The following is a 23,066-nucleotide window of genomic DNA, read 5'->3' as shown; positions in this document are numbered from 1 at the left end:
GTAACTAGACGTGCTTGTTGTGTGCAAGGAGTGCATTTATTTGTAAACTTTTGCTAAATCAAAATGGTTTATTTGTATTTGCTTTTTACCTGGGTTTTATCAGGTTCGCAGTCGGGACATTTTTAATCCATAGTGTATGCATAATTAATTTCAAAGAAATAAGAAGTAAAATGTGTAAGTATTCCTCAAAATGTGCTTTGGACTAAGTCCCCCGTCATCACAGCAAACGGGAGCAGACCCGAATAGGTATGGCTAGTTATTTTATTAAAAATTTCCAGCCGTCTGTAAATTTATGTTTGAAAGAAAAAAGTAAATTAATATCTTACTTACTGTTTTTGTCTTGTTTTCTAGTGAATATCTGACAATGCTTAAATGGAGATACATTTACTTGGTAAGCAAAGTGGCTTAAGATATTATGTATTGTAATAGAAAATTGTTATAAAAACGTTTTGTTTTTGCTGGGAATTCTTGTATATATTTCACAGCTATATAATTAATTATAATAACGCACTTTTTGTTGATAAACATGTTAAAAAATACATTAACACATAATAATGTGGCAACAAATCAAATGTGCATTTAAATGCAACAAGCAAAAATAAATAAATAAAGCAAATGCACGGAAAAGAAACGAGGAATAAAAGAAACACCGCGATTAAAAAAATCAGATCGCATACTTTGTAAAATAATTGAAATAAATTATAAAAATCAACAGGTTTATATTTAAAACAAATAAAAAATATCTGCCAGCGGGGTAAGAAAAATAAACTTAATTCTAGTTTCAACTTAATTCAATAATAAACTCAATTTAGGTTTATTTTTCTTACCCCACTGGCAGATATTTTTACTTGTTTTAAGCCTTAACCTATTACATTTTAGAATTTATTTCAGTAAACAAGACTTAAATTCTAAGCCACTTTGCTTATTAAGTAAATGTATCTCGATTTAAGAATTATTTTTTAACTCGAAAACATTAAGAAAATACTAAGTAAACGAACAAATTGGGATGTTCAAAACACTTAAATATTTTTTTTCACTCTACCCTTCATATTACAGCTGTCGAAAAACCACAGCAACGTTGACAGACCCGGAAGCCATGATACATTAGCAGTTTTTAAAATAAGTTAAATCTAGAATCCTTATTGGTTTTAGATACTTTAAAGCAATGAATGATCTTCTTTCTTTTGAATTGATTTGGTATTATGGAGGAGCTCTGTGTCTGGTTATTGAAGATGATTTGTTCTTTGCTCCTATGTTGGCTTATTTTTTTGTTATTTCCGTTACTATATATATTTTTTTCTTTGTTTTTTCTGATTTGAGGTTATGAAAATGTTTTAATTTGTAATAAAGGTTTTTTGAAAATTCTAAATTCTCTCTCTCTCTCTCTCTCTCTCTCTCTCTCTCTCATGAGCGTGGATCAGATCCTGCATTAAAACATGAACTTCTGATTTGCTAGCTCAACGTTCTACCTCTGGGTTATACAATGAGAACGTATAGAGTTAAATGCCCGCTAGCCTCCACCCCAAAAGCCAGCGCCTTCGCCGGCTCCCCCTTTGGCTGCGTCACTGGTATCGCTTCTCGGCCTTTTGGCTAAGATCAAGTGTAGTATCTGTTCTTATCAGTTTAATGTCTGATACGTCTCCTATCCGGGGACTATATGTTAAATGGATTTTTGACCTTCGGAAATGGAAGCGGAGCTTGCTCCTTCCACTCCATGCATCAACATGGTATTGCAGTGTTTCCATGAATGGTGCGCTCCCCATCTCGGGGATAAATAAGTCAAGTATAAAAAAAAGAATTTGCTTCTTTTGTGCGTGAATGACGGTGTTTTTTCTAATCCGTGTGTTTTAAAATTGCTGTGATTTCGTTGGCTTTATTGGTTTAACGAAAAGCTTGCGTGGAAATGAACACGCTGATAAAGAAATGTTTTTGTAATGTATTTAATTAATTTCTTTACAAGTTTGCGGAGGTGATACGAGGACGAATTAAACATCCTCGACACAGCTGAAGGCGCAACAAAAGCGAACGAGACCGATTGGAATGTTAAAAACACCTGAAAACTTTTTTCACTACCCTTCATACTACAGCTGTCGAAAAACCACAGCAACGTCGACAGACCTGGAAGCATAGCTGTACTTGTTTAACTCACAACGACAACGAGTAAGTCATTGAGCCCTGTGTTTTTATTTATCCACGTTCTAAAATTGCTATGCTTTCGTTGTTTCTTGATTGCTCTGTACATTTTTTTTTGTTTCTATTCCACGTAAAGTTACTTTGTAATAACGAAACCATATATTTGAATGCGCAATTTAAATCCATTTGATTTAAATTGTTTCACATATTTCACTCTACACGGTTCAACCGGGCTGGAAACGGAATAAAAACAGGGTAGATCTCGAAGAATGTTTGGTCTCAGACGTGGCTTCGTGCGCTTTCCACCTGGTCACACACAGTAAATGAAATGTTAGTCGGACGGCCTCCGGGGGCGCCGTCGATGTGATCGGTCACAGGAAGATGCGGCCGTCTGGCCTCAAAGGGTGTCGCTCATACTTACCTGGCAGGGGAGACACCATGATCATGAAGGTGGTTCACCCAGGGCGAGGCTCAGCCATTGCACTCCGGTTGGGCTGACCCTTTGCGAATTCCCCAAATGTGGGAATCTCGACTGCAAAATTTCTGATAGTGGGGGACTGCGTTCGCGCTCTCCCCTGACCTTTGTGTTAAAAATAGATTCGCTTGTCGTTTTACGTAAAATCCAAGAGACGTCTAACCACGGCCCAAGAATACATTAGTCATCAAAAAAGCGGCTATTCAACGACTACATAACTTTTAATAGACAGCGAATAAGTGTCTAGGCTAAAACAAGGCTTAATTTGGGCTGTCAGTGAAAATCTAATAGCCGTTTGACCATTCCAAACGAATAGACTAGCCATTAAATAGAACCACAATCAAACGGCTACATGTCTAAGAGCACAAAATAATGCTTAGATGATTCTTTTACTTCCAATATAAGAGGTTCTCGGGAATGGCAATCATCCAAACTAATAAATTATAAAGGCTTTTATAAGAAAATGACAACAGTTAAACAACCTAGACAGCGTTGGGCAATACAAAATGCTAATAAATACAAGACAAATTGAAATATTGTACATGCATGTACATTAAACAAGCCAACAAATCTGCCAATGGGCTACGACAATTTTTCTTGAATTAAGTGTTTATATCTAGATTTGTTTCTTACCCCTTTGGCAGATTTATTTGCTTGTTTTAAGCCCAAATTCTGAGTTTTTTCTCCCTAAAGGCTAGGTTTATTTTCTTAGGGCATTTTGCTCATCAAAAAATGCATCTTATTTTAAGACTTTCTAGATATTTGTATAGTTAAAACAGTTCGAAATAACAAGTAAGAAATGATTTTTTGCAATGTATTCATTCATTCGCTACCCTTCATACTACAGCTGTCGAAAAACCACAGCAACGTCGACAGACCTGGAAGCGTAGCTGTATTTGTTTAACTCACAAAGACAACGGGTAAAGTATTTTCTTGATTACCTAAATGACTTGCTGTAGGAAAATAAGTTTAGGTTTAAGGGGGGAAATACAGTTTAAAGGGATATTTCAATTTATGATGATAATTCTGTCATCATTTACTCATGCATACAGGCTTACAACAACACGAGGATTAGTTTTTTTCTGAGTAACACAAAAGAAGGTATTTTGAGGAATGATGGTAAACCCACAGCAGATAGTCACCATTGACTTCCATAGTAGGAATAAAAAAATATGATGGAATTTAATAGGTACCATCAACCGTGTGCTAACCATCACTTTGCAAAATATTTTCTTCATCATTTATCACGATACTTCCAAAATATTTTTTCCTACTAAGTCAATATTTCATTATTTGCTTTACAAGCTTAAAAATGATGGTGACAGGATTCCATGGTAATCACAAACAGGTAAACAAGTAAAATAATCACTATTTACTTTTAAAAGCATTTTGAAAATTGCTTGCTTATGCTGGGAGTAAAGGTATTTCATGCAAAAGGTATTTCCTCTTTAAAAGGTAATGTATGCTTCTTTTAAAGCTGACACATTTGCCACATTAAAATAACAGAAATGTGTACTGTTTAAACTTTTTGGAGCCGGTGTGTCTGTGTTCTTGGGGCACACATCTACATGTAAAAGCAGAATTGCTTATTATTCTTCTCTATTTCTTGTATAGGTCAATTATGAGTGAAGAACCGTTCACCAAATGAAGACCGCAGCCAGGTGACGGGATCCTGTGGTAATCACAAACAGGTAAACCAGTAAAATAATCATCATTTAATGTTAAAATAATTTTGAAAATTGAAGTTCTGTGTGTTCTTATTGTACTTTATTTATTTCTGCAGGTAAGCACCATACCGTAAGCTTCATTCCCTTTATAACAGGTAAGGTTCATACTGTTTTATTCTTTTGTACTGTTTTATTCGTACTGTTTTAAATCATTCAGTAAATGCAAAGTTAAACTGATGTGTTTTTAATCTAGATTTAAAAGTGTCTACTGTTGAAGCACATCTGATCTCTTCTGAAAGCTGATAATAACTGAATGCTGAGGCACCTTGTTTTGAGTGAACCCTTGTTTTTTCTAAATGACCTGATCCTATTGATCCGAGTAATCGGTTTCATATTCGATTAGCATATCTGTCATGTATTGTAGCCATGAAGTGGTTTTTAAACAAGAAACAGTACTTTTTAAATCCATTGACCATTGCAATAATCGGCCCTGCTGGTGATGAAAGCATGAACAAGTTTCTCTAAGTCCTGTCTTGAGACAAAACCTCTAATTCTGGCAATATTTCTGAGATGGTAGTAAAAGCAGAATTCCTTATTATTTTTCTCTATCTCAGGCTCTACGGCATATATGTCATGATTTTATTTGTCTATTTATATGTCTATTTACAAGGACTGCCTTGGCCAAATGTTATTGTTAATTAATATTGAAGCAGTTATTTAACATAGGTCCTTTGAGTAGTGATTTGTGTAATGATCCATATATCTATTTTTATGTATATTTTTAACTTAGGAATGTGATTTTAAAGCTCATATTTGTTATTGTATGACACCTCTCATGTTATGAAAGTAAAAAATAAATGTATTTTCTGATGTCTTGCATTTCTGTTTTTAAACTGTTAATCCTTATCAAGTGCTATACATTAGAAAGTGGATATAGAGTGAAATGCACACGGTGAATAATGAACGCAGACCTTCAGTGCCGGACCTCTGACCCGCTAACCTCCATCCCGACAGCCAGCGCCTTCTCCGGATGCCATTGCGGTATCGCTTCTCGGCTTTTTGGGTAAGATCGAGTGGACACCGGGGACTACACGTTTAAATGGATTTTTGACCTTCGGCTATGGAAGCGAGGCTTGTTCCGTCCACTCCGTGCATCGACTCTGGCGCTTTCCGGGGACAAATAAGGTGAGTTTAAAATCAGAGTTTGCTTCTTTAGTGCGTGGTTGCCAGTTTGTTTGCCAGTCCGTGGTTCATAATACGTTCCGCGTTCGTGGTCTCTCCATCGCTCAGTACTTTTCTGTGTTTCTATTTTACGTAAAGCTAACACCAAAACGATTGTGGAAGGCGCTATATAGATTGTTCTCAAAGAAAAAAAAACGAGAAACAAACCCATGTGAATATGGGTCAAATTATCTAGGCGGAGCACTTCGTTCAAAGAAAAACGCAACAGAATTGTTTGCGTTGAACAAAGACAATGGTGCCTGCAGACATCGAATGTGTATTGTGGATAAAAAATGGCCAGTGGGGTGGGACAATTTTTCTTGAATTAAGTGTTTATGGGAAAAGTTCACGAATTTTTTCTTACCCTGTAGTCAGATTTATTTGCTTGTTTTAAGCATAAAATAACAGGAGAAGAAATTGTGTAGGGGGAGCAGAGGGTTTTTTTTCGTTCAAAGAAAAGCAGCGTGGCACGAATGAATGTTTGGCTGAAATGCTATCGTAATTTCCCCCTTAATTTTCCTTACAAACATGAAACCAGAGAGAAGGGTCAGTTGGCATCGAATTGCACCTTGTATTCGGTGATTGATTGAGGAAAAATATGCGTATGTGTATATATATACTTGTTTTGTTGAACAGAGACAATGGCCGCGTGCTCCAGCGTCACCTATATGCCTATTTCACAAAATGGCGGCTTTGACCGGAAGTAGGGAAAACATCGTTCAGGTTGCACCACTACGATGGCCACTCAATATAGTATGGACTGACAGCTGCTTTGTTTTCTCCTACACATGAATTTACTTGTAAAAATAACAATAACAGATATTGTCGATTGGTGTTATATTATTTTTTTAGCATTTCGTATTATCAAAATATATCATATGTTAGACAGCTTATCAATTTTAAATAAAATAACGAGACATACATAACTATTCGTGTCTGCTCCCGTTTATTGTAATGAGTGTGCACATTTGGAGAAATACTTAGACATTTTACTTCTTATTTCTTTAGACTGAATAATTATTTCTTATTAATTCCAAAGTATGCGACCCGATGATCTAATCGTGGTGTATGTGCTATTCCTCGTTTGTTTGCCTGCATCCATTGCTTTACGGCTTGCTTGTTGCGTTTAAATGCACATTTGATTTCTTTACCAGCATTGGATTTAGACCATTCAATGAGAAGAGTTAACAGCGTTTATTATGATTGATAAGCCCTCAACGGAGAATGAGGTCGGCATACATTAAAAGCCTTATTTTGTTTTTATCGTGTGCCTTCCAAAATGTATGCGACGAAACTTAAATCACGCAAAATATGAATGGTAACTAGACGTGCTTGTTGTGTGCAAGGAGTGCATTTATTTGTAAACTTTTGCTAAATCAAAATGGTTTATTTGTATTTGCTTTTTACCTGGGTTTTATCAGGTTCGCAGTCGGGACATTTTTAATCCATAGTGTATGCATAATTAATTTCAAAGAAATAAGAAGTAAAATGTGTAAGTATTCCTCAAAATGTGCTTTGGACTAAGTCCCCCGTCATCACAGCAAACGGGAGCAGACCCGAATAGGTATGGCTAGTTATTTTATTAAAAATTTCCAGCCGTCTGTAAATTTATGTTTGAAAGAAAAAAGTAAATTAATATCTTACTTACTGTTTTTGTCTTGTTTTCTAGTGAATATCTGACAATGCTTAAATGGAGATACATTTACTTGGTAAGCAAAGTGGCTTAAGATATTATGTATTGTAATAGAAAATTGTTATAAAAACGTTTTGTTTTTGCTGGGAATTCTTGTATATATTTCACAGCTATATAATTAATTATAATAACGCACTTTTTGTTGATAAACATGTTAAAAAATACATTAACACATAATAATGTGGCAACAAATCAAATGTGCATTTAAATGCAACAAGCAAAAATAAATAAATAAAGCAAATGCACGGAAAAGAAACGAGGAATAAAAGAAACACCGCGATAAAAAAAATCAGATCGCATACTTTGTAAAATAATTGAAATAAATTATAAAAATCAACAGGTTTATATTTAAAACAAATAAAAAATATCTGCCAGCGGGGTAAGAAAAATAAACTTAATTCTAGTTTCAACTTAATTCAATAATAAACTCAATTTAGGTTTATTTTTCTTACCCCACTGGCAGATATTTTTACTTGTTTTAAGCCTTAACCTATTACATTTTAGAATTTATTTCAGTAAACAAGACTTAAATTCTAAGCCACTTTGCTTATTAAGTAAATGTATCTCGATTTAAGAATTATTTTTTAACTCGAAAACATTAAGAAAATACTAAGTAAACGAACAAATTGGGATGTTCAAAACACTTAAATATTTTTTTTCACTCTACCCTTCATATTACAGCTGTCGAAAAACCACAGCAACGTTGACAGACCCGGAAGCCATGATACATTAGCAGTTTTTAAAATAAGTTAAATCTAGAATCCTTATTGGTTTTAGATACTTTAAAGCAATGAATGATCTTCTTTCTTTTGAATTGATTTGGTATTATGGAGGAGCTCTGTGTCTGGTTATTGAAGATGATTTGTTCTTTGCTCCTATGTTGGCTTATTTTTTTGTTATTTCCGTTACTATATATATTTTTTTCTTTGTTTTTTCTGATTTGAGGTTATGAAAATGTTTTAATTTGTAATAAAGGTTTTTTGAAAATTCTAAATTCTCTCTATCTCTCTCTCTCTCTCTCTCTCTCATGAGCGTGGATCAGATCCTGCATTAAAACATGAACTTCTGATTTGCTAGCTCAACGTTCTACCTCTGGGTTATACAATGAGAACGTATAGAGTTAAATGCCCGCTAGCCTCCACCCCAAAAGCCAGCGCCTTCGCCGGCTCCCCCTTTGGCTGCGTCTATTCCGGTATCGCTTCTCGGCCTTTTGGCTAAGATCAAGTGTCTGGCCACAAGGGGGAGTGATCGCCTCATTGCAGGTTTCTGGGTTTTTGCTTACCTATAGCTTAAACCACATATCTGTGAAGAGGTATATATTGCTTTTGCTTTTGCTTGCTTTTTTCGCTTGCTTTTGCTTTTACTTATTTATTTTTCAGGTTTTAAAGAAGACTCTGTATTTGTGCAACGATCGTTTTAAGGTAAGTTTGAATTTTTAAATTGTTTATTGGTTTTAGTGTGTTTTAGTATATTTTAAGCTGTTGGTGCCTCCAACATGTCGGCTGCTCGTGCCGGCGTGCGGAGGCACCACAGCGTGCGGTTTATATTTAAAGAAGTTGAGGGTAAGCTCCTGGGGATGTCACGTCTTGACTTCTCCAGGAAGTTTGTCCAAAAAGCCCTCAACTTCAAAGCTACAGATATTAATTGTTTGATGACGTTGCCTTTTAACAAAGGCTTTGATTTGAGTTTTAATAGTGCTTCATTGCTTATTGATTTCTGGCAAAGATTTGAGGTTGTAAAGGCCCAGTTTTCTATGTTTACTGTGGAAAGGCTTTCTGATAACACACTTAAAACTGTGATTGTCAGGATGTTTAATGAAACAGTGACTGGAGAAGACATTTGTGTTTGGCTGGGTAGATTTTGCACTGTTCGTGGCCCGCCTATCAAAGTGCTTGATGAGGATGGCATTTGGAACTGCTCCTGGCGAATTCCCATCAAACAATGGGAGGACGCTGGGGGCTACCTAGGCCTGAGACATCTGCCTTCAATGATTGTGCTGGGAGAAAACAGGGGCTACATTCACTATCAGGGGATGCCCAAACTGTGTAGGAAGTGTGGAAGTATGGGGCATCTCGCTGAAGCATGCCAGGAATTAATATGTGGGAAGTGCAGAGAAACTGGTCATACTTTTGAAGAATGTACCAATGGCAGGAGGTGCAATCTTTGTGGAGATTCAAACCATCTCTACAGAGATTGCCCAAAAAGCTTTGCCAACAAGCTTAAGGCACCCAAGATGGCCGCCCCACATGGCCAACAAACACAAGAACAAAGGGAGGAGGAGGCGGTCCCTGAGGTTTTGGCGGGAAATTCAAAATCCCAGCCAGCTTCAGGGATTGGGCAAGATGGAGGATGTGGGGTGGCCCCAGGGGCGGAGTCAAATGTTTTAAAGGAACTTGGGGAGGAAGAGAAAGACAATGAAAGTGATGAAACAGTTTCCAGCATGATCACTGTGCCTGAGGTGAGTACTGATTCTAGTGGGAGTAAAACCGATTGTTCACTCCCAAGTGCTCAAGTGCAGAAAAGGCCTGCGGGATCTCCTTTGTCCAAGACAGAGGAGAAAAAGCTTCGGGCCACACAGCAACCAAATAGTTCCTCTTTGGAAGATCTGGATCGTGTGTGGCCCCAAGAATCCCCCAATGAGGTCTCTTTTCTTCAAATTAGGCTAAGAACATCATCGCCCAAGGAGCCACAAGAGAGTGTCTCTGTGGTTCCTCTGGAACAAATTGTCTGCTCTCCTGTCTCCAATACCGTGGGGATAAAGGAAGAGCAAGTTTCCCAAGAAATTTTATGATTTTAAATTACCTGTAGTTTTATTTGGATAATGTTTCTCTTTTAAAGTTCATGCTTTTTAAAACCTTACTGCTCATGGCCCTCACTGTCTCTACAATCAATGTGAGAAGTGTGAGGACTAACATCCGAGCACAGAGTGTTTTATCCCTTTTAAAGTCTTTTAAGTCAGATGTGTTTTTATTGCAAGAGTGTTCTCTGCCCTTTTTAACTAATTATAGAAGGTGGGAGGAACTATGGACCCCAGGACCCTCACTGTGGAGCGGATCAAATTTTAATAAATCAGATGGTGTTGCAATTTTAATAAATAATCCTAATATCTTGGTGAAGGGCAGCACGGTGGTGAGGGACGGACGGGCCATTTTAACAAATCTGACTTTTTTAGACAGGGATTTTAAGATTCTCAACGTGTATGGTTTTACAGATAAAAATGAAAGGCATGAACTTTTAGAGGTTTTGCAGCCTCACATGCTAGGTAGGGCTCCCCTGGTGGTGGCAGGGGATTTTAATTGTGTTTTAAGCCAAAAGGATAGGAAGAGGGTAGGGGAAGATTTTAAGGTAGATAAAACATCGGTTTTATTGCAGGGTTTAGTGAGAGATTTTAAGTTAGTCGACTGTTTTAAACTAATGCATCAGAGAGAGGAGGGCTTCACCTGGTTCAGTGGTGATGGCACTAAAGCCTCTCGAATCGACTATGTTTTTACAAGAGACTGCCCGCCAACCGATGCTACATTGACCCCCCTTTTCTTTTCTGATCACATGATGCTGTCTTGCACCCTTTCACTGCCCACTGGTGTGACGGTAGGGGGAGGGCTGTGGAAGCTGAACTGTTCCCTTCTCGAGGATGACGAGGTAGCTAGACAATACAGGGAGCAGTTTAGCCAATGGCAGACCCTCCAAGACTTTTATGATTCACGTGCACAATGGTGGGAGATGGTAAAACACAGGACAAGGCAATTTTTTAGAAAAATAGGAAAGATGAAAAAAGACAGGGAGAAAAGACGCATGATGGGGCTGCAAAAAAGACTGCAGAGGTATTTTAATCTTTTAAATGAAGGATTGGATTTTAGTCAAGAAATTAAAGATGTTAAAGAGGAAATGTCAGCCTTAAGTGAAACTCAAAGCAAAGGAGTAATTTTAAGAAGTAGAGAAAGAGATATTGAGGAAGGGGAAAAATGCACCAGATATTTTTTTAAGAAGATTGTTACAAAGGCTAAAGCAATAACATCACTTAAAACAGATGGGAGGGAAGTGCATACAACAAAAGAAATTTTAAATGGAGTGACAGAATTCTATGAAAGTTTATATTGCAATAAAGAAGTAGAAAACGAGACAATAAAGGAAGTTTTAGAGTTTGTGGAAAAAAAGGTAAGTTGTGAAAATGTGTTTTTATCTCAAGATTTAACCATTTTAGAATTACATACTGCTCTTAAAGGTTTTAAACGAGGGAAGTCCCCAGGAATGGATGGACTCCCCCTGGAGTTTTATGTGACGTTTTGGGATATTTTAGCACATGATTTATTGACTGTTTTTAAGGAATTTGAGACTCTAGACAAACTTCCTGACAGCTTCAGAATAGGGATAGTTTCACTTTTACATAAGAAAGGAGACAAGACTGACCTTAAGACGTGGCGACCAATCACACTTTTAAATTTTGACATTAAACTTTTTAGTAAAATTTTAGCAACACGAATGTCTACTGTTTTAGAGGACATAATCCACCCGGATCAAGCATGTGCTGTGCCTGGGAGAAAGATCACGGACAGTCTAGTGCTGATTAGAGATGCCATCTGTTTTGCGAGAGACAGAAACATTCGGCTAGCAGTCCTAAATTTAGATTTTGAAAAAGCATTCGACCGGGTCTCGCACAAGTACCTGTTTCAGGTACTGGAAAAAATGGGTTTCCCAGGGAGATTCATAGCTTGGGTGGGATTGCTGTACAACGGCTTAGTCAGCAGAATTCTAGTTAACGGGCATCTTTCCCAAGCTGTAAATATATGCAGCGGCGTCCGTCAGGGGTGTCCTTTATCTCCCCTCCTGTATGTGGCATGTATGGAACCACTGGCACAGATCTTGAGAAGGGATAAATGGATTAAAGGACTAGACGTGCCTGGGACTGGTGGACTGACAGCGACCTGTGTTTTATATATGGATGACGTAACCCTTTTAACAACTGATGTTTTATCTTTACGAAGAGCAATGGACTTGACTGACTGGTACGGTCGGGCCTCAGGCGCTAAACTTAACAGAAGTAAGTCTGAGGCCCTGCTCTTCGGGCCGTGGGGGAACATTGACACAGGAGGACTGGATGTGGATTTTAAAGAAACAGACCTTAAAATTTTAGGAGTTAAATTTGACAAGGAGGGTGGTGGACGGGGAAACTGGACTGACTTGTTAGGGAAAGTTAGGAAAAGACTGGGGTTTTGGGGACAAAGACAGTTGACATTACATGGAAAAGTGCTGATTTTTAAAGCTGTAATTTTACCATTGCTTTTACTTGTATGTTCTGTTTTTAGTCCTACTAAACAATTTTTTACAGACCTGGAGAGGGCCGTGTTTTATTTCCTGTGGGGGTCCAAATGGGAACGTCTAAAGAGAGAGGTCGTAAAGAAAAGACCAGAAAATGGTGGGATAGGCCTCCCAGACCCACGACTGTTTTTAACAAGCCGATTTACTGCCCTGCACATTAGTTATGCAGTGACCCCATCCAACGAGAACAAGACGACAGCTATGGTCAGATATTGGATGGGGTCCTACCTGAGATTCTTAAAAGTTTTACCAGTTGATTTAAAAACTCCAGTATCTTTTAATTTGCCCCAACAGTACAGTTTTATCAAGACATTTTTAAAGAAATACATTTTAGAGACTCAAGATGTAAATATTTTAACAAATCACAAATCTCTTGTCTCTCTTGTACAGGACCGGGAGTCAGTGAGCCCAGTTCCAGGCCTCACTTTAGAGGAGGCCAAACAAGTATGGAGGAACACTGCCCACCCCGCTCTTCAGAACAGACACAAAGATTTGGCGTGGTTGGTGGCCCATGAGATCCTCCCAGTCAGGGCGGTAATGCACTCCCGGGGTATGGCCAAGAACCCAGTCTGTCCACAGACTGGGTGTAATCTACCGGAGACTGTTCGACATCTGCTCTGGGAGTGCGGTAATGCGAGGGACCTGTGGGCCAGAACCGGTCCCCTGTTTTTCCCGTGCCTGCCAGCAGGTGGGGTCCAGATGGACTACAAGCTCGCAGTCCTGGGGGTGGGTCGGGGCCTGAGGGTGTTGTCAGCACAAGAGTTCACCTCGCTCTGGCTCACCCTAAATGCCATTAAGGACACCATCTGGACCACCAGGAACCTGCTGGTGGGGAAACGTGTTACGGTGCCCCTCCACGCACGCGAGCGGATGGTCAGAACGGTGTTGCAGGGGCACCGGACATAATCATTCGGACGAAGGGGCCGGGGCCACACAGGGAGGTCCCAGCTTGCCACCGTGCCTGGCTGCCCGTAGATGCACCCAGACCACCACCGGCTACGGGAACAGCGGGCCAGCGGGCCGGAGGGTGGGGATCTCCGCTGGGCACCAATAAAAAAATAAAAAAAAGTTTGTTCTGTAGAGTGGGGTGAGGGCCACGTTGGTAAGGGCTCACCCCGGCCCTGGACAATAAAGGACTTTTTAAAAAAAAATTTTAGGTTGTTGTTTTACAATTGTTAAAAACTTTATTTCATGCATTGTTTTATTCTTAAACTCATTGGCTTTTTACCCTTTTAACACCCAGAAAAGATTTTAATAGTCCCATCTCTTTAAAAAAGTCTTAAATGTTATTTATTGTCTGACGTTTTAAAGATATTTTATTGATATAAATGACTGTGACTGTGAATGTGAGTGTTTCTTTAAAGCCATGTTTGTTTTTGAAAAAAGATGTGATGACAATAAAAAATTTTCGAAAGAAAAAATCTGTTCTTATCAGTTTAATGTCTGATACGTCTCCTATCCGGGGACTATATGTTAAATGGATTTTTGACCTTCGGAAATGGAAGCGGAGCTTGCTCCTTCCACTCCATGCATCAACATGGTATTGCAGTGTTTCCATGAATGGTGCGCTCCCCATCTCGGGGATAAATAAGTCAAGTATAAAAAAAAGAATTTGCTTCTTTTGTGCGTGAATGACGGTGTTTTTTCTAATCCGTGTGTTTTAAAATTGCTGTGATTTCGTTGGCTTTATTGGTTTAACGAAAAGCTTGCGTGGAAATGAACACGCTGATAAAGAAATGTTTTTGTAATGTATTTAATTAATTTCTTTACAAGTTTGCGGAGGTGATACGAGGACGAATTAAACATCCTCGACACAGCTGAAGGCGCAACAAAAGCGAACGAGACCGATTGGAATGTTAAAAACACCTGAAAACTTTTTTCACTACCCTTCATACTACAGCTGTCGAAAAACCACAGCAACGTCGACAGACCTGGAAGCATAGCTGTACTTGTTTAACTCACAACGACAACGAGTAAGTCATTGAGCCCTGTGTTTTTATTTATCCACGTTCTAAAATTGCTATGCTTTCGTTGTTTCTTGATTGCTCTGTACATTTTTTTTTGTTTCTATTCCACGTAAAGTTACTTTGTAATAACGAAACCATATATTTGAATGCGCAATTTAAATCCATTTGATTTAAATTGTTTCACATATTTCACTCTACACGGTTCAACCGGGCTGGAAACGGAATAAAAACAGGGTAGATCTCGAAGAATGTTTGGTCTCAGACGTGGCTTCGTGCGCTTTCCACCTGGTCACACACAGTAAATGAAATGTTAGTCGGACGGCCTCCGGGGGCGCCGTCGATGTGATCGGTCACAGGAAGATGCGGCCGTCTGGCCTCAAAGGGTGTCGCTCATACTTACCTGGCAGGGGAGACACCATGATCATGAAGGTGGTTCACCCAGGGCGAGGCTCAGCCATTGCACTCCGGTTGGGCTGACCCTTTGCGAATTCCCCAAATGTGGGAATCTCGACTGCAAAATTTCTGATAGTGGGGGACTGCGTTCGCGCTCTCCCCTGACCTTTGTGTTAAAAATAGATTCGCTTGTCGTTTTACGTAAAATCCAAGAGACGTCTAACCACGGCCCAAGAATACATTAGTCATCAAAAAAGCGGCTATTCAACGACTACATAACTTTTAATAGACAGCGAATAAGTGTCTAGGCTAAAACAAGGCTTAATTTGGGCTGTCAGTGAAAATCTAATAGCCGTTTGACCATTCCAAACGAATAGACTAGCCATTAAATAGAACCACAATCAAACGGCTACATGTCTAAGAGCACAAAATAATGCTTAGATGATTCTTTTACTTCCAATATAAGAGGTTCTCGGGAATGGCAATCATCCAAACTAATAAATTATAAAGGCTTTTATAAGAAAATGACAACAGTTAAACAACCTAGACAGCGTTGGGCAATACAAAATGCTAATAAATACAAGACAAATTGAAATATTGTACATGCATGTACATTAAACAAGCCAACAAATCTGCCAATGGGCTACGACAATTTTTCTTGAATTAAGTGTTTATATCTAGATTTGTTTCTTACCCCTTTGGCAGATTTATTTGCTTGTTTTAAGCCCAAATTCTGAGTTTTTTCTCCCTAAAGGCTAGGTTTATTTTCTTAGGGCATTTTGCTCATCAAAAAATGCATCTTATTTTAAGACTTTCTAGATATTTGTATAGTTAAAACAGTTCGAAATAACAAGTAAGAAATGATTTTTTGCAATGTATTCATTCATTCGCTACCCTTCATACTACAGCTGTCGAAAAACCACAGCAACGTCGACAGACCTGGAAGCGTAGCTGTATTTGTTTAACTCACAAAGACAACGGGTAAAGTATTTTCTTGATTACCTAAATGACTTGCTGTAGGAAAATAAGTTTAGGTTTAAGGGGGGAAATACAGTTTAAAGGGATATTTCAATTTATGATGATAATTCTGTCATCATTTACTCATGCATACAGGCTTACAACAACACGAGGATTAGTTTTTTTCTGAGTAACACAAAAGAAGGTATTTTGAGGAATGATGGTAAACCCACAGCAGATAGTCACCATTGACTTCCATAGTAGGAATAAAAAAATATGATGGAATTTAATAGGTACCATCAACCGTGTGCTAACCATCACTTTGCAAAATATTTTCTTCATCATTTATCACGATACTTCCAAAATATTTTTTCCTACTAAGTCAATATTTCATTATTTGCTTTACAAGCTTAAAAATGATGGTGACAGGATTCCATGGTAATCACAAACAGGTAAACAAGTAAAATAATCACTATTTACTTTTAAAAGCATTTTGAAAATTGCTTGCTTATGCTGGGAGTAAAGGTATTTCATGCAAAAGGTATTTCCTCTTTAAAAGGTAATGTATGCTTCTTTTAAAGCTGACACATTTGCCACATTAAAATAACAGAAATGTGTACTGTTTAAACTTTTTGGAGCCGGTGTGTCTGTGTTCTTGGGGCACACATCTACATGTAAAAGCAGAATTGCTTATTATTCTTCTCTATTTCTTGTATAGGTCAATTATGAGTGAAGAACCGTTCACCAAATGAAGACCGCAGCCAGGTGACGGGATCCTGTGGTAATCACAAACAGGTAAACCAGTAAAATAATCATCATTTAATGTTAAAATAATTTTGAAAATTGAAGTTCTGTGTGTTCTTATTGTACTTTATTTATTTCTGCAGGTAAGCACCATACCGTAAGCTTCATTCCCTTTATAACAGGTAAGGTTCATACTGTTTTATTCTTTTGTACTGTTTTATTCGTACTGTTTTAAATCATTCAGTAAATGCAAAGTTAAACTGATGTGTTTTTAATCTAGATTTAAAAGTGTCTACTGTTGAAGCACATCTGATCTCTTCTGAAAGCTGATAATAACTGAATGCTGAGGCACCTTGTTTTGAGTGAACCCTTGTTTTTTCTAAATGACCTGATCCTATTGATCCGAGTAATCGGTTTCATATTCGATTAGCATATCTGTCATGTATTGTAGCCATGAAGTGGTTTTTAAACAAGAAACAGTACTTTTTAAATCCATTGACCATTGCAATAATCGGCCCTGCTGGTGATGAAAGCATGAACAAGTTTCTCTAAGTCCTGTCTTGAGACAAAACCTCTAATTCTGGCAATATTTCTGAGATGGTAGTAAAAGCAGAATTCCTTATTATTTTTCTCTATCTCAGGCTCTACGGCATACATGTCATGATTTTATTTGTCTATTTATATGTCTATTTACAAGGACTGCCTTGGCCAAATGTTATTGTTAATTAATATTGAAGCAGTTATTTAACATAGGTCCTTTGAGTAGTGATTTGTGTAATGATCCATATATCTATTTTTATGTATATTTTTAACTTAGGAATGTGATTTTAAAGCTCATATTTGTTATTGTATGACACCTCTCATGTTATGAAAGTAAAAAATAAATGTATTTTCTGATGTCTTGCATTTCTGTTTTTAAACTGTTAATCCTTATCAAGTGCTATACATTAGAAAGTGGATATAGAGTGAAATGCACACGGTGAATAATGAACGCAGACCTTCAGTGCCGGACCTCTGACCCGCTAACCTCCATCCCGACAGCCAGCGCCTTCTCCGGATGCCATTGCGGTATCGCTTCTCGGCTTTTTGGGTAAGATCGAGTGGACACCGGGGACTACACGTTTAAATGGATTTTTGACCTTCGGCTATGGAAGCGAGGCTTGTTCCGTCCACTCCGTGCATCGACTCTGGCGCTTTCCGGGGACAAATAAGGTGAGTTTAAAATCAGAGTTTGCTTCTTTAGTGCGTGGTTGCCAGTTTGTTTGCCAGTCCGTGGTCCATAATACGTTCCGCGTTCGTGGTCTCTCCATCGCTCAGTACTTTTCTGTGTTTCTATTTTACGTAAAGCTAACACCAAAACGATTGTGGAAGGCGCTATATAGATTGTTCTCAAAGAAAAAAAAACGAGAAACAAACCCATGTGAATATGGGTCAAATTATCTAGGCGGAGCACTTCGTTCAAAGAAAAACGCAACAGAATTGTTTGCGTTGAACAAAGACAATGGTGCCTGCAGACATCGAATGTGTATTGTGGATAAAAAATGGCCAGTGGGGTGGGACAATTTTTCTTGAATTAAGTGTTTATGGGAAAAGTTCACGAATTTTTTCTTACCCTGTAGTCAGATTTATTTGCTTGTTTTAAGCATAAAATAACAGGAGAAGAAATTGTGTAGGGGGAGCAGAGGGTTTTTTTTCGTTCAAAGAAAAGCAGCGTGGCACGAATGAATGTTTGGCTGAAATGCTATCGTAATTTCCCCCTTAATTTTCCTTACAAACATGAAACCAGAGAGAAGGGTCAGTTGGCATCGAATTGCACCTTGTATTCGGTGATTGATTGAGGAAAAATATGCGTATGTGTATATATATACTTGTTTTGTTGAACAGAGACAATGGCCGCGTGCTCCAGCGTCACCTATATGCCTATTTCACAAAATGGCGGCTTTGACCGGAAGTAGGGAAAACATCGTTCAGGTTGCACCACTACGATGGCCACTCAATATAGTATGGACTGACAGCTGCTTTGTTTTCTCCTACACATGAATTTACTTGTAAAAATAACAATAACAGATATTGTCGATTGGTGTTATATTATTTTTTTAGCATTTCGTATTATCAAAATATATCATATGTTAGACAGCTTATCAATTTTAAATAAAATAACGAGACATACATAACTATTCGTGTCTGCTCCCGTTTATTGTAATGAGTGTGCACATTTGGAGAAATACTTAGACATTTTACTTCTTATTTCTTTAGACTGAATAATTATTTCTTATTAATTCCAAAGTATGCGACCCGATGATCTAATCGTGGTGTATGTGCTATTCCTCGTTTGTTTGCCTGCATCGATGCTTTACGGCTTGCTTGTTGCGTTTAAATGCACATTTGATTTCTTTACCAGCATTGGATTTAGACCATTCAATGAGAAGAGTTAACAGCGTTTATTATGATTGATAAGCCCTCAACGGAGAATGAGGTCGGCATACATTAAAAGCCTTATTTTGTTTTTATCGTGTGCCTTCCAAAATGTATGCGACGAAACTTAAATCACGCAAAATATGAATGGTAACTAGACGTGCTTGTTGTGTGCAAGGAGTGCATTTATTTGTAAACTTTTGCTAAATCAAAATGGTTTATTTGTATTTGCTTTTTACCTGGGTTTTATCAGGTTCGCAGTCGGGACATTTTTAATCCATAGTGTATGCATAATTAATTTCAAAGAAATAAGAAGTAAAATGTGTAAGTATTCCTCAAAATGTGCTTTGGACTAAGTCCCCCGTCATCACAGCAAACGGGAGCAGACCCGAATAGGTATGGCTAGTTATTTTATTAAAAATTTCCAGCCGTCTGTAAATTTATGTTTGAAAGAAAAAAGTAAATTAATATCTTACTTACTGTTTTTGTCTTGTTTTCTAGTGAATATCTGACAATGCTTAAATGGAGATACATTTACTTGGTAAGCAAGGCCGCTTCTCGGCCTTTTGGCTAAGTTCAACAGGACGTGACTGCGATCGACTTCTCTGTTTAGAATACAGACTATTACCTGTCAGTGGTTTTAGTCTCTTCGGACAGGGATTATATCCGGACTTTACTTGTGAACGTCAGTTTTTCCAGTTTTCTTTTGGATTTACGTGGTGGTTTTTATCCTTTATTCAGGTATCTTTTACAGCTCGCCGGGAAGGAGAAAATACACCAGCGTTCACAGGTAGAGTGCCTTTTACTTATTTATTCGGCTGTTTTATCATTTATCGTCCTTTTATTTTTTTAGTTATTTATTGCATCGTTCTTTTAAATATTTATTGGTGGTTTTTCTCCTATTTTTAAAAGGCTGTTGGTGCCTCCATCATGGCGGCTCGCGCCGGCGTGCGGAGGCACCACAGTGTGCGTTTTTCTTTTATTGAGAAAGACGGCACATTACCCCAAATGTCCAGATTAGATTTTTCCCGCAAACTTATACAACAAAGCTTAAAGTTCACGCCGAACGATTTAAATTGTATAATTTCTCTACCTTTTAATAAGGGGTTTGACGTGAGTTTTAAGACGGCTGCGTTGTTAAATGACTTTTGGTCAAGGTTTCAGAGTGTTACGACCCTCTTCTCCATTTTTAAAGTGGAAAAACTGACTGACAACACCAATAAAGTGGTAATTGTCAGGATGTTTAATGAAACCGTTAATGGAGAAGACATATGCACATGGTTGGGGAGATATTGCTCTGTGAGAGGACAAGCCATGAAGATGTTTGATGAGGATGGCATATGGAACTGTTCCTGGAGGGTCCCTATAAAACAATGGGAAGACCCCCAGGGGTTCCAGGGCCTGAGACATCTGCCATCGGTGATTGTGCTTGGAGAAAACAGAGGCTACATTTATTACCAAGGAATGCCTAAATTATGTCGACGATGTGGTGAGATGGGACATTTAATTGAAGCCTGCCAAAAGCCTTTCTGTGGGAAATGTAGAGAAATTGGGCATACTTTTGAAAGTTGTCCCAATGGCAGGAAGTGCAACCTCTGTGGAGAGTTTAATCATCTTTACAGAGATTGCCCTAAATCGTTTGCCAACAAAGTAAAAGCTAACAAAATGGCGGCTCAGGGTAACGGTCGAGATAACGAGGAGGCGGAGCCACAAAATTCAAACTTCCCGCCAAGAACTGAGATTGAAGGAGAGGTGGAGGGGGAGGAGGAGCCACAGCCAGTACAGAGAGAGGAAGGTAATGAAGTGGAAGACGGTTTAGAAAGTAAAAACCAGGAAAATGAAAAAAGTGTCGAAGAGAATGGAGAAAGTGAGTTATTGTTAAGTTTGCCATGTGCTCAATTGACAAATAAAAAAAGGGTAGCTGAGTCACCCCTTTCAAAAGAATTGAGGAAACGTGATCGGATGGGACTTGTGTCAGATTCCTCCTCTTCCGGGGACCTGAACAGGATTTTCCCAACCGATTCTCCCAATGAAGTTTCTTTTCTGTCAATAGAGCTGAAAACATCTACCCCTAGAGCTATTAGCTCGGGGGTGAAACAGGTTAACCCTCCTGATCCCTCTCTCATAGGGATAAAGGAAGAACCTGTTTCACAGGAAATTGAGTTTTTAGGCTAACAGCTTGGTTTTAAATTGTTCTCATGTTTTAGAAAATACTTTTGTAATGAATTTTAAAGGCTCACATTTTTTACATGATGTTTTAATTCCTTTTTAAGCTTATGCCTTTTTTACCTAATTTATTAATCATGGCTCTCACAATTTCAACAATTAATGTAAGGAGTGTGAGCTCCACGGTCCGAGCAAACACTATTTTATCCTTTTTAAAATCTCAAAAGTCAGATATTTTTTTACTACAAGAGTGTGCTTTACCTTTTTTATCTAGTTACAGGAGATGGGAGGAGATTTGGACGCCGGGACCCTCAATATGGAGCGGGTCCAACTTCAACAAAAATGATGGAGTCGCGATTTTAATAAATAACCCTCACATCCTGGTGAAGGGGAGCACGGTGGTAAGAAATGGACGGGCTATTTTAGCAAACCTGACTTTTTTAGATAGAGATTTTAATGTCTTTAATTTGTATGGTTTTACAGGTAAAAATGATAGGTATGAGCTTTTAGAGGAACTGCAGTCCCACATGTTGGGGAGGATACCATTAGTGATGGGGGGAGATTTTAATTGTGTTTTAGCAAAGACTGATAGGAAAAGGGCGGGGGAAGATTTTAAGTTTGACAAGACGTCAGTTTTATTGCAAAGTTTAGTTAAGGATTTTAAATTGACTGACTGTTTTAAGACTTTGCATCCAAGAGAGCTGGGCTACACCTGGGTCAGTGGTGATGGCACCAACGCCTCTCGTATTGACTACATTTTTGTACGTGATTGCCCGCCAACTGATGCTATATTAACACCTATGTTTTTTTCCGATCACGCTATGCTGTCTTGCACCATTTCTTTCAATACAAAACTGACAGTAGGGGGAGGGATCTGGAAAATGAATTGCTCCCTGTTGCAGGAGGAGGAGATAGTTAGTGATTACAGGGAGCAATTCAACGAATGGCAGACCCTCCAGGACTTCTTTGACTCACGTGCACAGTGGTGGGAAATGGTAAAACACCGGACGAGACTGTTTTTTAGAAAGAAAGGCATTGAAAAAAAGAACAAAGAAAAGAGACGCATGTCGGGACTGCAAAAAAGATTACAAAGGTATTTCAAGTTGGTAAACGAAGGGTTTGATTTTAATGAAGAGCTAAAGGAGGTTAAAAAAGAAATGGCTGAGTTAGAAAAACAAAGAAACAAAGGGTTGATTTTAAGAAGTAAGGAAAAAGATCTGGAAGAAGGCGAAAAGTGCACAAGATATTTTTTTAAGAGGATTTTAACAAATAAAGCGGTAATAACCAAATTAAAAAATGGGGAGAAGGAAGCCAGTAACACAGAAGAGATATTAAAAGAAGTAGAATCATTTTATGCAGATTTATACAATAAAAAAGAGGTAACCGAGGAAGCCATAGGAAATATTCTGGGAATTTTAGAAAATAAAATTGAAAATGAGTGTGCTATTTTAACCCAAGATTTTACTTTTTTAGAGCTTACAAAATGTATGAAGGATTTTAAAACAGGTAAGTCGCCGGGAAGTGACGGCCTTCCCGTGGAATTTTATTCAAAATTTTGGGACATTTTAGCACCTGAACTTTTAATGATTTTTAATGATTTTGACAGACTAGACCGACTACCTGACAGTTTTAGACTAGGTATTGTTTCGCTTTTACACAAAAAAGGAGATAGAACAGACTTAAAAACATGGAGACCAATCAGCCTTTTAAATTTGGATTGTAAACTTTTTAGCAAGCTGTTAGCGACACGCATGTCCATGTTTTTAAAAGACGTGATCCACCCGGATCAAGCGTGTGCTGTGCCCGGGAAGAGGATCACAGACAGCCTAATATTGATCCGAGATGCCATCTGTTTTGCGAGAGACAGAAACATTGGCCTTATAGTGTTTAATTTAGATTTCGAAAAAGCTTTCGATCGT

The 23,066-nt window shown here is 38.2% G+C and overlaps 3 non-coding genes and 1 pseudogene across 3 annotated transcripts; all 4 read left to right on the top strand.

Moving 5' to 3' along the window:
* Positions 1 to 1,570: 1,570 nt before the first annotated feature.
* LOC135764415 (U2 spliceosomal RNA) lies at positions 1,571 to 1,761 on the top strand. Its single transcript, XR_010539963.1, has one exon. It is a non-coding gene; the product is annotated as a U2 spliceosomal RNA (small nuclear RNA).
* Positions 1,762 to 2,546: 785 nt separating this feature from the next.
* LOC135764459 (U1 spliceosomal RNA) lies at positions 2,547 to 2,711 on the top strand. Its single transcript, XR_010540006.1, has one exon. It is a non-coding gene; the product is annotated as a U1 spliceosomal RNA (small nuclear RNA).
* An 11,194-nt stretch (positions 2,712 to 13,905) lies between these two features.
* On the top strand, positions 13,906 to 14,079 carry LOC135764553 (U2 spliceosomal RNA; annotated as a pseudogene).
* Positions 14,080 to 14,864: 785 nt separating this feature from the next.
* On the top strand, positions 14,865 to 15,029 carry LOC135764447 (U1 spliceosomal RNA). Its single transcript, XR_010539995.1, has one exon. It is a non-coding gene; the product is annotated as a U1 spliceosomal RNA (small nuclear RNA).
* Positions 15,030 to 23,066: the final 8,037 nt, after the last annotated feature.

Source organism: Paramisgurnus dabryanus, chromosome 9 (assembly GCF_030506205.2).
Source record: "Paramisgurnus dabryanus chromosome 9, PD_genome_1.1, whole genome shotgun sequence".
NCBI classification, from domain to species: Eukaryota; Metazoa; Chordata; class Actinopteri; order Cypriniformes; family Cobitidae; genus Paramisgurnus; species Paramisgurnus dabryanus.
This window is presented reverse-complemented; position numbering and strand designations above follow the sequence as displayed.